Source organism: Galeopterus variegatus, unplaced genomic scaffold (genome assembly GCF_000696425.1).
Source record: "Galeopterus variegatus unplaced genomic scaffold, G_variegatus-3.0.2 Scaffold9124, whole genome shotgun sequence".
Classification (NCBI taxonomy): domain Eukaryota; kingdom Metazoa; phylum Chordata; class Mammalia; order Dermoptera; family Cynocephalidae; genus Galeopterus; species Galeopterus variegatus.
This window is the reverse complement of record NW_007735235.1, coordinates 55,248-64,548: the sequence shown is the minus strand read 5'-3', so window position 1 is coordinate 64,548 and position 9,301 is coordinate 55,248. Positions and strand designations below refer to the sequence as shown.

The following is a 9,301-nucleotide window of genomic DNA, read 5'->3' as shown; positions in this document are numbered from 1 at the left end:
GGGACCCTAGGGGGGCTCTTTCTTTCTTTGTCTTCCTTCCTCCCTCCCTCCTCCCTTCACTCACCTTCACTAAGCTTCACTAACCTTCCCTTAACCTTCCCTAACCTTCCTTTAACTTTCCCTAACATTCCCTTAACCTTTCCTCAACCTTCCCTATCCTTCCGTTAACCTTCCCTTAACCCTCCCTTCCCCTCCCCTAAACTTTCCTTAACCCTCCCTTAACTTTCCCTATCCTTCCCTTAACCCCCCCTTCCCCTCCCCTAAACTTTCCTTAACCCTCCCTTAACTTTCCCTATCCTTCCCTTAACCCCCCCTTCCCCTCCCCTGTTTCTTTCCTTCTTTCCTTCTTTATTTGGGGGATCTTTCTTTGTTTTCTTCTTTCCTTCCTTCCTTCCTTCTTTCTTATCTCTTTCTGTCTCTGTCTCTCTCTCTCTCTCTCTTTCTTTCTTTCTTGGGTGCCCTAGGGGACAGCAGGCCAGGAGAGCCCTTACTGGAAGGCCATGCTAGGCCATGCCAGAACAGTGGGCTACTTAGAGGCAGGTCAGTCCAGGCCATGGGGGACTAGGGGAGCTCTTTTCTTCCTTCCTTCCTTCCTTTCTTCCTGCCTTTTCTTTCTTTCCTTCCTTGCATCCTTCTTCATTTTTTTCTTGGGTGCTCGTTCTTTCTTCATTCCTTCATTCCTTCCTTTCCTTCCACCCTTCTTTCTTTCTTTGGGGTTTCTCTCTCTTTCTCTCACTCTCTATCTCTCTCTGTCTCTCTATCTCTATCTCTCTCTCTTTCCTTCCTTTGTATGTTTCCTTCCTTCCTTCTAGCCCACCTATGTCCCTCCTGGCCTGTCCTGCCTCTAACAGGCAGGAGGCCCTGGCCTGACCTCCCCTTGGGCTCCAAGAAAGAAAGAAATGCCCCTCCCCAGGGCACCCTCAGGCTGGCCTGCCTCTAAGATACACCCTGGCCTCACTTGGCCTGTCCTGCCACTACCGGTGCCCCTGGACTTTCCTGGCCTGCCACTAACGGTCCCTGGTCAGGCCTGCAAAGGGCCCCACTGCCACTGCAGGTGAGCCGGACCAGTTGTAGAGAAGAGACCCACTGGTTGGGCCTGCCTCTGGCCTGTCCTGGCCTGACCTGGTCTGCCTGTACGAGAACCCCCTGTCAGGCCATTCCAGTCCAGGGGTCTCTTACACACAGGCAGGCGAGGCCTGGTTGTCCATAGCATCAAGCAGGCCAAGGCGGCCATGGGCCAGGCCATTCAAAGAGGGCCCTGAGTGGCAGAGCAAGCCATGCCAGGTGATCTCTTAGAGGCAAGCCGAGGGGCTCTTTCACAAAGACAGTCCAAGGTGGCCCAGGGACTTAGTGGCAGTGGTGCTGTTAGTGGCAGGGTGGCCCTTGTGGCTGTGGTCTGCTACAGGCAGACTAGTAAAGCGTGGCCATATGGCAGAACAACCAGTGGATTCCTTGGGCAGTCCAGGCCAGGCCAGGCTGGCCCATAGCAGTAGGAGGCCCTTGGCAGCCTAGGAGCCAGGGCAGCTCTTAGTGGCAGGTGAGGGCACAGGGGCCCTAGGGTCAGGTCTGGCCATGGGTGCCCTTAGTGGCATCCCCGGCCAGGACAGAATTCACCCAAAGTGCCAGGCCAAGACAGGCCAGCAGGTCCCTTGGGACAGCACAGGAGAATTCAGGGGGTCCTTGGCTCTGAGCCAGGCTGGGCCAGGCCAGAAGTGTCCTAGTGACAGCCCAGGCCAGGCTAGTGAAGCTCTTGTGGCAGGCCAGGCAGGGGCAGGGCTTCCCTAGGAGCAGGCCATGCTAGGTTAGGGGGCCCTTGGGGTAGGCCTGCCTGGCCAGGGGAGCCATAATGGGTCCCATATAGGGATCCTATAGGGTCCCTAGTGGCAGGCCAGGGCACGGGACCCTAGGGACAGGCAAGGCCACTGGGCCTCTTAGTGCCAGGTCAGGCCAGGGAGGCCCTTAGCAGAAGGGGGTCTGTTAGCAGCAAGGGGTCCAGAATAGTAGAACTGGCCATGGAGGCCCTTAGTGCCAAGTATTCTGTTATAGCCCCAGAAAATTGGTACCAGGAGTGGGCTGGTGCTTGTCACAGACACTTGATGGTTGGGCCTGCCTCAGGTCTGTCCCGGCCTGACCTGGCCTGCCTGTAAGAGACCCCCCTGGTCATGCCATGCCAGTCCAGGGTGTCTCTTACACACAGGCAGGCGAGGCCTGAGGGCCCATAGCATCAAGCAGGCCAAGGCGGCCATGGACCGGGCCATTCAAAGAGGGCCCTGAGTGGCACAGCAAGCCATGCCAGGTGATCTCTTAGAGGCAAGCCGAGGGGCTCTTAGTACAAAGACAGGCCAAGCTGGCCCAGGGACTTAGTGGCAGTGGTGCTATTAGTGGCAGGGTGGCCCTTATGGCTGTGGTCTGCTACAGGCAGACTAGTAAAGGGTGGCCATATGGCAGAACAACCAGTGGGTTCCTTGGGCAGTCCAGGCCAGGCCAGGCTGGCCCATAGCAGTAGGAGGCCCTTGGCAGCCTAGGAGCCAGGGCAGCTCTTAGTGGCAGGTGAGGGCACAGGGGCCCTAGGGTCAGGTCTGGCCATGGGTGCCCTTAGTGGCATCCCCGGCCAGGACAGAATTCACCCAAAGTGCCAGGCCAAGACAGGCCAACAGGTCCCTTGGGACAGCACAGGAGAATTCAGGGGGTCCTTGGCTCTGAGCCAGGCTGGGCCAGGCCAGAAGTGTCCTAGTGACAGCCCAGGCCAGGCTAGTGAAGCTCTTGTGGCAGGCCAGGCAGGGGCAGGGCTTCCCTAGGAGCAGGCCATGCTAGGTTAGGGGGCCCTTGGGGTAGGCCTGCCTGGCCAGGGGAGCCATAATGGGTCCCATATAGGGATCCTATAGGGTCCCTAGTGGCAGGCCAGGGCACGGGACCCTAGGGACAGGCAAGGCCACTGGGCCTCTTAGTGCCAGGTCAGGCCAGGGAGGCCCTTAGCAGAAGGGGGTCTGTTAGCAGCAAGGGGTCCAGAATAGTAGAACTGGCCATGGAGGCCCTTAGTGCCAAGTATTCTGTTATAGCCCCAGAAAATTGGTACCAGGAGTGGGCTGGTGCTTGTCACAGACACTTGAAAATATGGAAATGGCTTCAGAACTGGGTGTTGAGAGTTTGGAGGAGTTTGGAGGACTCAGAAGAAGACAAAAAGAGGAGGGAAGGTTTGGAATGTCTTAGAGACTGTTTAAATGGTGGTGAGCAGAATTTTTATGGAAATATGGACTGTAAAGACCATTCGAAGGAGGTCTCTGATAGAAATAAGGAGTTTATTGGAAACTGGAGCAAAGATCACCCTTGGTGTGTACTGGCAAAGAACTTGTCAGCATTGTATGCACACCCTAGGACTGTGTGGATGTTGGAACTTAAGAGCTGTGAACCAGAGCATTTGGTGGAAGAAATTTCTAAGCAGCAAAGCATTAAGGGTGCTGCATGGCTACTTGTAAGAGCCTGCTCTGAGTTATAGCAGCAAAGGCATGACATGCAAAGGGAAGCAGAGTGTAATGATTTGGAAAATTTGCAGCCTGGCCATGTGGTAGAGAAGAAGAGAGCATTTTCAGAAGGAAAATTCAATGGTGGTAGGAAAATTAACACAAGAGAATGGGATTATCAAGAGAAGGAGAAAAAGGCCCTGAAGACATTGCAGAAGGCTCTGGGGCCACCTCTTCCATTTCAGGCCCAAAGATCTAGGGAGAAAAAATTGTCTTGGGGAACTGGCTTGAGGAGCCTTCCACGGGCTCACTGCTCTGGGCCATCTTGGGAAACTGCTTCTAGCACCAGCACCCTGGCTGCTTTGGCTGCTCCAGCTGTGGCTAAATTGACCCCAGGTGTGGCTGGACCCACAGCTTTGGAAAATACAAGCCAGAAGCCTTGGTGGAGTTCACATGGTGTTTGGTCTTCAGGCTCACAGAATGCTAGAGCTCAGAAGGCTTGGGAGCCTCCACCCAGATTTCAAAGGATGTATGGAAATGTCTGGGAGCCCAGCGAGAGATCTGTCACCGGGACAGAGTCACTGCAGACAGCCTTTGCTAGACCAATGCCAAGTGGAAATGTGGGGTCGGAGTTTCAGCAGAGAAACTCCATCAGCACCATGTCCAGTGGGGCCATGAGAGCAGGACTGCCATGGAGACCCCAGAACTGTGGAGCTACAGAGTAGAATGACAGCCTGGGATTGCCTGCAACCAGGAAAGCCATAGGAGCAGAGCTGCCCGAGGACTTAGGAACCCAACCCCCACACCAGCGTGCAGAGGACATGGAACATGGACTCAAGGTACATGATTCACCATCTTTGAGATTTAATGACTGCCTTGCTGGATTTTGGACTTGCTCAGAACCCAATACCCCTTTCTTCTGGCCTATGTCTCCCTTTTGGAATGGGAGTATGTACCCTATGTTTGTCCCAACATTGTATCTTGGAAATAGATAAATTGTATTGATTTCACAGATGGGCCTTTAAACTTTGGACTCTTGAGTTGAAACACGTTAAGACTGCGGGGATGAAATGACTGTATTTGCATGTGAAAAGGACATGAGTTTGGGGGGCCAGGGGCAGACCATGCCCAATTGTATTGATTAAAAATGGTGGTCAGGTGTATGGTTCTGAGGGCTTTAAAAGAAGAGCACATGGGAGTCTGTCTGTCTCTGCTTTAGACCCCTGGGTCACTGTTGCCACCACCAAATGGACTTTGTACTTCCTAGCCTCAGAAACTATAAGCAATCGATTTCATTTTTCTTTACAAATTACCCAGTTCCAAGTATTCTGTTATAGCAACACAAAATGGACTAAAACAGGGGCCCTGAGGCAGGCCAGACCAGTGGGTCTCCTGTGTAGGCCTGGACAGGCCTGCCCTTAGTGGCAGTTGGGTCCTTAGCAGCAGATCTGGCCAGGGCAGCCCATAGTGGTAGGCCAGGAAAGGCCAGGGGCACTCTTAGTGGGAGGGTAGGCCAAGGGGGCCCTGGGGCAAGCCATTGGAGGGAGGCCCTTAGTGGCAGGGCAGGCTTTACCAAAAGATTGGAGGAATGGGGTCTTTTAACATCACAGAACCGAGTCTTGAGGTGAGCGTCGGACGTCTCTGGCCTTTCAGAAGTAGTGCCTGGGTCACCTCCACCAGGAGGGGTGCCTGGCCCCTGCCCCTCTCCCCACCCTCCCTCCCACCCCAGTTCCTGGGTATAGCTCTTGCCAAGGTTGGCTCTAATCTCATTTACTACCTTCTACCCTGTCCATGCCATGGGGGAGAAGTTTTTTGCAACTGGCTCTTTTTCACAATGAAAACATAGACTTGGCCTGAGACCGGAGTCCCTCAAGCAGCAAAGTTCAAATAGAACAGCCCTGGCACACAAGAAAGGCCCAGGATCAGCTATGGATTGGCGACTGCAGGCAGGATTTCAGAGCTGGGGGCAAAGAGGGACCCTGGAGATGCCTAAGGTTCTCCTTTCTTTGCAGCTGAAGCCAAGGCCCCAGGGGGAGCACTAGTCATGGCAGGGCTATCCGTGCCATGGAGTCGTGGAGAGGAGGTGTGGAGGGTGTGCGGGTGGCCTGAAGCTGCTCAGGAGTGACACAGGATTAAATAAGGGCGAACCCCATCAGCCCTGCTCCCTAGGCCTGGACACACACACACACACACACACACACACACACACACACACACACACACACACACACACACACACACACACACACACACACACACACACACACACACACACACACACACACACACACACACACACACACACACACACACACCCCACCCTGTTGACTTAGGAGCTGCCCGCCCGGGTAAACATGCCCCGGGTTGCCAAGGGAAGAGAACAACTCAGCCCCCACCCCCATCCATGAACTGGGCTAATTCACAGAACAGAGAGGTGCGGGGTGCAGGAGGGGGCTAGGTGGGCTCAAGGGCAGGGGATACACCCAGAGAAGGCCCTTCCTCATTTTTTCTGGAGGCAACAGTGGCCTGATCTCTCCCAGCCAGGCCGAGACCCCCCCCCAGCACAGCCTAGGTTCAGGGATAAGGTCCCTCTGCAGAGCGGGGTGGACCCCACCCTTGAGGCTAACCTCTGACCTAATAAGACACAAAAATCAGCAGGCAGGCTGCAGGCCCTGGGCATGCAAGGAGACGGCAAACTGAGCCTGCCCTTGGCGATCCCGCTGCCCCCGAGCCTGGCCCGGCACCTGGGCGTGCCCGCAGCCCCGACATCCAGAGGATGAGCCTGCCCCAGGGAATGGCGGGCACGCGGCCCAGCTGTCCGGGGAGCCCAGCCCAGGCTCCCGGCAGCCCACAGCCTCCTTCCCGCCCTGGCTCTGACCAGCCCTGCACTTCTGTCTGGTCAGGTTTTAATAGCTCCCTCTCCCGTGACTTAATTATTTTTTTCTCTTAATTGTGATAGAATTTCAGTAATATAAAGTTTACAAGGGCCGGCCTGTGGCTCACTTGGGAGAGCGTGGTGCTGACAAAACCAAGTCAAGGGTTAAGATCCCCTTCCCGGCCATCTTTAAAAATAAAATAAATAAATAAATAAACCGAGTTTACCATTTCAACCGGTTTTTTATCACTTTTTATTTTTCTTTCTCACCTTCGCACAAACGACCGTACAGTAACTGCTCTTCAGCTTACAGCACCTTCTCTGTAAGAACCGGGTTAGATGCACCAGGCTCCCGCCCTTCCTGGCAGGCCCCGCCCCCGTATCCTAGCAACGCCGGGCTCTCCAGGCTGGGATCGCGCACGCCGGGGTCACGTGCCGCCATGACGCTGCCGCCGCCGTCTCCCGGCCTCCCTAGCGCGGTTCTTAGAGCGGCGGCGGCGGCCATGGCGGCGACTGGAGGCAGGTGGACGGCCACTTGGCGGCCTCGCTGCTCGTGCTGCTGGCGCTTGCGCTGCCCGGCGTGTGCGGAGACTCCTCGACCGGTGAGGGGCCGGGGGTCGTGGGGACTGGGGAGCCGGGAGCGGGGGAGCCGGGGGTTGGGGGGACTGGGGAGCCGGGAGCCTTAAGTCCTGTGGAAAGAGAGCTTGTTTCTCTATAGTTTGGGCAAAGTTATAAGGATGAGCACGTGTTAATCTCTGAACAAATGAATGTGGTTGAGGCTGGAGCCCCCCATGAGGGGAGATCCTGGAGCTGGTTTTCCAGAAGCCCCAGGGTGAAGGTTGGCATTTTTGGACACACAGCTCCTGCCCTGGGGCCAGGCCTGGGTGGGAATCGGAGTAGGGAAGGCTTCCTGGAGAGTGTGGATTGAGAAGACATAGGGAAAGGCCTGGCGAGGGGCCCTGCCTGCGTGCGCCGAGGTTGGGGGCAGCAAGTCTTCGGCCCTGCTGTGAATGATGCACAGGGGGCCGGGGCTGCATGCAGCAGGGGTCACCCAGGCAGGGCCGGCCGTCCACACCCTGATTCCCGCTACTTGCAGGACGGAACTGCTGAGGCTGGCGCTGAACCTACCCCATCTCCACGAACCCCGCCTTGCCTTCGGCATCAGGAGGGCCATCCCACACCCTGACTACAAGCCACCCCAGACCTGGAGAACGACCTCGCGATGCTTAAGGTGCTGGGGGGACAGGGGAGGGGAATTGAGAGCTTGCTCCTCCCCCAGTTGCACTTCACTCACCTGCCCTCTCCTGTCTGTCACCTGCAGCTGGACAGGAAGGTGAAGCCCAGCAGGACCATCCAGAAGGCGCCAGGCTATGTCGACGGGAGCCTGGTGCCGTGTGGCCAGCTGGGGGCTGACCCACCAGGGTGGGCAGCTGGTCCAGACCCTGTGGGATTTGGATGTCTGTGTGCTGGACGCCAGGATGTGCAACAACAGTCATTTCTGTCACGGCAGTATTACCCCCCACATGGTCTGCCTGGCTGCTGACTCCAACAAGCAAGCCCCCTGCAAGGTGATGGGTGCGAGGGGGGTACAGCCTGGCCTGGCAGGAGGGCCGTGGGCTCCACTGTCTGCACCCACAGCAGCCCGTGGCTAGGACGGTGACCCAGGCAATCCCCTGTCACTCCCATCCTCTGGGGAGTCCTCGAGGGTGGCAGCAGCCCCATTTGCCAGGTGCAGAAACAGAGGCACAGAGAGGTTAAGCAACTTGCCCAAGGTCACACAGTCCAGGAGTGGTAGCAGCGTGGTGTGAACTCCAGCACCAGAGATGATCTGGGCACAGAGTACTGCATGTGTAAAGGACCCGGAGTGGGAAGAAGGAGCCGATAGCATTCAAAGGACAAGAAGGAAGGAGGGAGGGATGTGTGTGGGGCTTGTGAACAGCCCCAAGTATCTTACCAAGCCCTGGTGATAACCAGGCCCCAGGTGGGATACCCTGGCCACCCTCCAGTGGGCACAGAGGCTGATCCATGCTCTGTCCTTCTGGCAGGATGACAGGTGGGACCCTGGTGTGTGGCAAAGGCTGACTAGCTGGGATCCTGTCCTTCAGCTCCAAGACCTGCACTGACGTCTTCATGCCTCCTGTGGCCACAACTGTGGGCCCCTGTGTGTCCTGGACCCAGAAGATCATTGGCCACTGGCCGTCCCAGCCTCCAGCCTGATGCTCCGGAGCAACAGGACTAGCAAGAAGGACAGGGGAGGGGATGGGAGGGGACTGGGACTGTCCTGGGGTTGGGGGCAATAAATTGTGATAAAGAAACCGGCTGAGGGCCGACCCGTGGCTCACTCGGGAGAGTGTGGTGCTGATAACACCAAGGCCACGGGTTCGGATCCTATATAGGGATGGCCGGTTGCTCACTGGGTGAGCGTGGTGCTGACAACACCAAGTCAAGGGTTGAGATCCCCTTACCGGTCATCTTTAAAAAAAAAAAAATTAAATGGAAGTGGCTTCTCCCAGGAAGGGCTCCAGCATCAGGGGAGCCAGAGGCACCTGCAACCAGCCTGCTGGGCTTTCCTCCCCTTCCGTGAATGAGCACCTGTGTGTGTTGGGGGTGCTGGATTCTGACCCCACCTCTGCCCATGCCGAGTTGTGGCCTTGGGGGACCCTCAGTTTCCCTGCTTATAAAATGGAAGTGGTTAGGCCGGCCCGTGGCTCACTTGGTAGAGTGTGGTGCTGATAACACCAAGGCCACGGGTTTGGATCCTATATAGGGATGGCCGGTTTGCTTACTGGCTGAGCGTGGTGCTGACAACACCAAGCCAAGGGTTGAGATCCCCTTACCGGTCATCTTTAAAAAAAAAAAATTAAATGGAAGTGGCTTCTCCCAGGAAGGGCTCCAGCATCAGGGGAGCCAGAGGCACCTGCAACCAGCCTGCTGGGCTTTCCTCCCCTTCCGTGAGTGAGCACCT

General features: G+C 56.4%; 1 pseudogene; it reads left to right on the top strand.

Annotated features, from left to right (window-relative positions):
• Positions 1-8,724, top strand: part of LOC103609054 — a 16,753-nt pseudogene extending 8,029 nt beyond the window's left edge.
• Positions 8,725-9,301: the final 577 nt, after the last annotated feature.